The following is a 6,202-nucleotide window of genomic DNA, read 5'->3' as shown; positions in this document are numbered from 1 at the left end:
TGGTGTGTTCAAGGAGAAGTTTAAAGAAAAGATGGAACCTAAGTTCAGCCACATCTGTCTTTATCTCCCTTTGGTGAAAAGGAAAAGAAGTTGGTAAAAAGAGGAATTTTGAAAGAATAGTTCTAGGGAAGTGAATAAACCAGTTTTGATGAGGCAACAGTTTGGTGAAGGGAATTAGGTGAAGATGGAACAAGCTCAGATTTCAGGTTAATATATGTGGGCTTTATCTTGCTATAAAGTAAAATTCATCTCCACTAAGGACAAATTTCGCATGCTAGAGCAAAACTGTAAAATTATAACTCTCCAGTTGTAGGCATTGACAAAGATCTAATAATCCCCAATTATATTGGACTTCTTTTAAACCTCTAAATGCCATACCCAGTGAAAAGTGCTCCTAGAAAGGAAGCATGAAGTGAAAAATGAAAACACTGTAACATAAAAAAAAAAAAAAAAAAAATCACATTGTTGGGCAATGCGTTTTAAGAGGTAACACTCACAGTAGGATCTCAGTAGGCTAAAATTTGAGCCTGAGAAACAGATCAAGAGATAATAGAAAACAGATTTTCTTCAAAAGGGATCAGAGTGGATTGCACTCTAATGACCCATCAGATTTTATAAATTCCATTAATAATACTAACTGTACATTTCTCAACCTTTTATCCTTAGGGCTTAGCCAAAATTAAGTTAACTAACAACAACATTAACAATAGGCAAGGGAGTAGAATTGTGTTTACCGTGGTTCCAGAGAGATTTCTGAAGTAGATTCACTGGTAAAGAACAAATCCTCTTAGCTATTGTTGGCTTTGAAAATGTTTGTGTAGTGTAATTCTTTGCTTCTCGATTAACCCTCTCACTGACTACTCGGGCAGTTGTCCTACGGCAATCATGAGCTTTGGAATAGGGTACTTTCCTAACAAAAAACTTCAGGTTGAATAAGCATGATTTATGATATTCTTAAAATGATCAGAAAGATTACTTTAAAACATGCTTTGGAAATGTATGAACCTCAAACTCTCTCACTCCACTGATACTACCAGATGTACCAGGCTAATCAGTAAACTCCAATCTTAAAAATAAATATCTAGAATATATTTAAAATGTTACATATTAAAATTTTAGAAGTTCTGATGTAGAAGATAGATTATTTCAAGAGAAAATATTTGAAGATATGCTATTGAAACTAACTCCTCATCAAGTTGTCCTAAAACTACTAAAAAACAAAAAGAGAGGAAATAGTGTTGTTGGAGAGGTTATTTCAATACGTTATCAGACATGAGTAAGAGTGACTAATTTCATAAATCTATAAATCTGGTCTTAATTTAGCACATTTATATAGTGAATATTACTGCCTCTTAACAAGGTGATTATGTAAATTTAGTGCATCTAATAAGTCAATAGAACAAAGAAATTTTGTAATCAGAAGGTGGTTATTACTTCCATTCCATTTTAAGGCCTCATATATATTATTTCTCAGTGTGTTATACTGGATTTAAACCCCAGTGCTGCTATGGAATGGTTTTATGACCAAGAAGCAGGTAATATTCCTGTATGGACATTAAATTTCCTTACCTATGCAACTGAGGATAGTACATCCTCATAGAGATGCTTTAGGAATTAGAGCAAAAATATATATGAAAATGCCTGGAATATAATAAGCATTTAATAGATGTTAGATATGACTAGATTTGGTTGATTATGTCATCTTTCTGCTTTTTCCTTAAGAAAGAGGAAATATACTAATTTTTATAATCATGTTGATTTATATACAAAGGTGAATTTTATAAGTTTTCTTGTTCTAATTTTGGTTTGTTTATGAGGACTTCTGGCGGAGAATTCTCCATGGATCCCACATGTTTCTGCCTGTCCTCTAAGCAAAGCATAGGTTTCTTTGCTGTCTAAGATGTCTCCATTTCGGGCAAAGTCATACAGGTTTGCAAGTTAGCACTCTTTAAAAGAGTGGAGCTTGGGATGCCTGGGTGGCTCAGTCGGTTACGTGCCTGTCTTTGGCTCAGGTCATCATCCCAGGGTCCTAGGATCAAGTCCCGCATGGGGCTCCTTACTCAGCGGGGATCCTGCTTCTCCCTCTGCCTGCCTCTGTCTCTCTCTCTCTGACAAATAAATAAAATCTTTTTTTTTTAAGATTTTATTTATTTGTGAGAGACAGAATGAGAGACAGAGAGCATGAGAGGGAGGAGGGTCAGAGGGAGAAGCAGACTCCCTGCTGAGCAGGGAGCCCGATGTGGGACTCGATCCTGGGACTCCAGGATCATGACCTGAGCCGAAGGCAGTCGCTTAACCAACTGAGCCACCCAGGCGCCCCAAAAATCTTAAAAAAATAAAATAAAAGATTGGAGCTTCCTAAGCTTGTTTCTTAGCTGTCACACAAATTGATTGCTTACTCATCACCAAGCTGGACAACTCCATATTACCCCAGGGGGTATCAGGGGCAAAAGAAGCATATGAACATGAAGCTTATGCTGTGTGCAGTGCCTTGAGTCCTCATGCACCTTCTGCCACCTCCCATGAAGGTGTGGTAGGCTAACCTGTTAGCTTGCAAGCAAGGTAACATCTCAGGCCTTTCACAGTGCTCAAAAAGGACTAGCTTACCTAAAGGGAAGTCATTCTACCTGATGAGATAAATTATGTAAAAACTAGGGACATGGTAACGAGTTGAAAGCATAAGGCTAATAGTTAATAAAACTACTTCATCGTGTTATGTTTTTGAATAGAGATCATCATATCAAAATGTCTTCAAACTTGTATTATATACCACTTCACTTGACAGTGAAACAAAAATATGATACAGGATATTTGCAATGGTTCTCTACTTGGTATTTTCACAGGACCTGGGGTAAGATCAGGTCCTTGTTCTTTTTCTGCTCAAATTACTCTTTTGCTGCAGCCATTTTATTCCTGACTAAATGAAAGCCCTTGTTGTAGCTGTGTGGTAAATTGATTTACCTGACAGTGTAATGGAAGACTAAGGGACATGCCCATCTTCAGGGAAGGAAGTCAGATTAGTAACTTCAGTCTTAAAAAAAAAAAAAAAAAGTAAGGGTTTCTGAAAGTTAACAGTCATTCAGGTCCTGTGTGTAGAGAAGTGACTGAAATGAATCTTCACAGAAAAGATTAGATTAGATACAGAATGTTAAAGCTGGATCAGACCATAAATATAATCTAGTCCAAGTCTAGAGAGATTCGGTCACTTGGCCAAGGTCACACTCTGCAATTGGTGGCACACAGATCTTATAACTACAAGGCCAGCATATTATTTCTCTACACCAGACATTCAAAACTGTGACAGCAATACAGATGCAGTTTGCAGCCCCTGGTCTGGGGAAAATAAATCTGAGAGAGTTTCTCCTTCTCATTTGGTCTCTTCCTTTCATTTTTGTGGGGCTGTTATTATTCCTTCATGCAGTTGTGTTACAGGCTCATGGAATGTAAGCATTTTGAGATTTATAAATACTGTTTCTCACTAATTTATAGAGTTTCTATTTCTATTACAATTATTTACATATCAAATAATTTTTAGTGGATATTAAAGAGTAGTAGTTATAAAATAGTAGGAATTAGTTTGGTGTCAATTGTATTTCAAATTTGGAACTTAGTTGGATGTTTTCTCTTTTTGTCAACATTTCCCAAGGCAGGCACCTTAGTGAATGTTTTTTATGTCACTAATTCATTATGCCATTAATTCATTTCAATGGATTATATAAAAAATGCATAAATGAATAGGCAAAACAGCAAATATTTATATGTGCTATTTTATATAAATACATATACTTCATTGCATATATTTTTAGTTTAAAATTCCATATATAAATAGAAGGGTTTTATAAACAGTCACTCAGGTGATATAAATACCAATAAATATAATAGAACTATTTCATTAGAAGTTAGAACATATTGTAACATTCCAAGGATATAATCGATTTTATAGAGTTACGATCTGAACTATGGAGGATTTCCCACAATGCCCAATAATATACTGGTGTACTCACAAGTATCTTAAAATTTATTAAAAAATTAAATGTAATTGAGCATGAAAAAAAATACCATGTAAAAATTTCACAATCTTTTAAAGTATCAGTGTTTAAATAGGTGTCAATCACGCTGGCATTCCAAACCAAATTAATTCCAGTTTTTAAAGATTTTGTTTATTTATTTGAGAGAGAGAGTATGCACAAATGGGGGGATGGGCAGAGGGAGAGGGAGAAGCAGACTCCCCACTAAGCAGGAAGCCCAATGCGGGCTGGATCCCAGGACCCTGAGATCATGACCTAAGCCTAAGGTAGATGCTTAAGGGACTGAGTCACCCAGGAGCCCCTAAATTAATTACATTTTTATTGTAACTATATTTTAACATACTTACAGGAGAAGAGAGTTAAGAATTCAAAGAGCTGAAAACTGCTTGGTTTTGTTCCAAAAAGAAATTTGGAAAATCTAAGGGACTGAATTAGTTATCAAACTCTACCTGCAGGAAAGGTACTGAAGATCTTCCTAAAGCCAGGAGCAAAAAAAAAAAAAAAAAAAAAGTGAACAGAGTTGTGATAAGGTAGAACCATTCAACTATGTTAAGACGCCAAAAGTAGGGCGGCTGGGTGGCTCAGTTGGTTAAACGACTGCCTTCGGCTCAGGTCATGATCCCAGGGTCCTGGGATCGAGTCCCACATCGGGCTCCCGGCTCAGCGGGGAGCCTGCTTCTCCCTCTGACCCTCTCCTCTCTCATGCTGTTTCTCTCTCACTCGCTCTCTAATAAATAAATAAAATCTTTAAAAAAAAAAAAAAAGAAGAAGCCAAAAGTAACTAGTAGGTGGGTAATTTCAAACAAGTGATTATCAGGTGATTATTTACTCCTCACCTCTGTTTAGACGTAGATAGAGAACCAAAGCACAAAAGCAATTTAAAAGGCCTTGATATTTGTGAATCCTTAAATGCTATCTGATTAGCCAAGTCAGTTGGTACTTTAAATCTATTCCAGGGTGAACATCTTTTAAAGATTGATACTTTCTTATATTCAAACTACCGCCAAAAGGAACTTAAAACTCCTATTTCAAGATTATACTGCTGAATGAGCTAACAAATCCCCACTTGTCCCATCACCCCACAAGAAGAAACCATTCTCTGCCTGAACAAAATACATAGAAGAGCCCCCTTTCCTTTCCTTCCTTTTCCTTCCTTTCCTTCCTTCTTTTCCCTACCTTCCTTCTTTCCTTCCCTTAACTCCATCCCTCCCTTCCTCCCTTCCCTCCTTCCTGTGCTACGTTTTGTGAATTCAGTGGGGAGCCTTTATGGAAATCATCATTAGGAAAGGCAGACAGTTCAAGAACTATATTGGTGCTACTGGGTAAGAGGGGTCCCTGCTCTGAGTCTTGGGCTTTAGAGGGCTCAGCATATCTCACACACATGTCCTAAAGAACACAGCTGCCTTGTCACTCAGAATCTAGCATTCAGGTCCAGCATAGGGAAACTCTTAATTCTAAACATCCACTTTCATAATAATACTGTTTAGAACCCAGGAAACACTTCTTCACATTTTAGCCCTATTCCTTCTAAACATGAAACAACTTTAACAGAGTGCTATAAAAATTTGTGTGTTGTATGGCAGTGGAAGATGGATGTTTTGTACACTGTTGAGAGAAGTGAGCAGTGGACGGGCTTAGCTAAGAGAATAAACATGTATTTACTTTCTAACATTAGCTTGAAGGCAATAGCTTCTTGTATAGTGAACTATTTCCCAGGAAGGTGGAGCATCCATTTTTTTTTCTTATTATTTCATTTTGTGCTTCCAGTGTTCCTCACACATCACACATACAAGCTGTACATAGCAGTTGGGAATAATTTTTCAGTATGAAATAATTCATATCATTGGTAAATTAGTGTATATGAAGGTTCGTACATAATATGTGTGAAGTGTGATCCCTGTTCTTACCATTGGCAACCAGAATGTTCTTTACATTCTAGAAAGCTAAAATTGCAAATAGTTTTATTATAAAAATGTTATAAATTTAAGTTCTCAAAAAGCTAAATAAAATGATCTAGATATAAACATCATTTACAATTTTGATTTATAGTAATTAAGAGACAAAACAAATTATAAAATATAATTTTTTTTTTAAGATTTTATTTATTTATTTGACAGAGACAGCGAGAGCAGGAACACAAGCAGGGGGAGTGGGAGAGGGAGAAGCAGGCTTCC

The sequence above is a fragment of the Mirounga angustirostris genome, unplaced genomic scaffold, assembly GCF_029215605.1.
Source record: "Mirounga angustirostris isolate CCGP_5_RB_7025 unplaced genomic scaffold, mMirAng1.0.hap1 SCAF_10, whole genome shotgun sequence".
NCBI classification, from domain to species: Eukaryota; Metazoa; Chordata; class Mammalia; order Carnivora; family Phocidae; genus Mirounga; species Mirounga angustirostris.
This window is presented reverse-complemented; position numbering follows the sequence as displayed.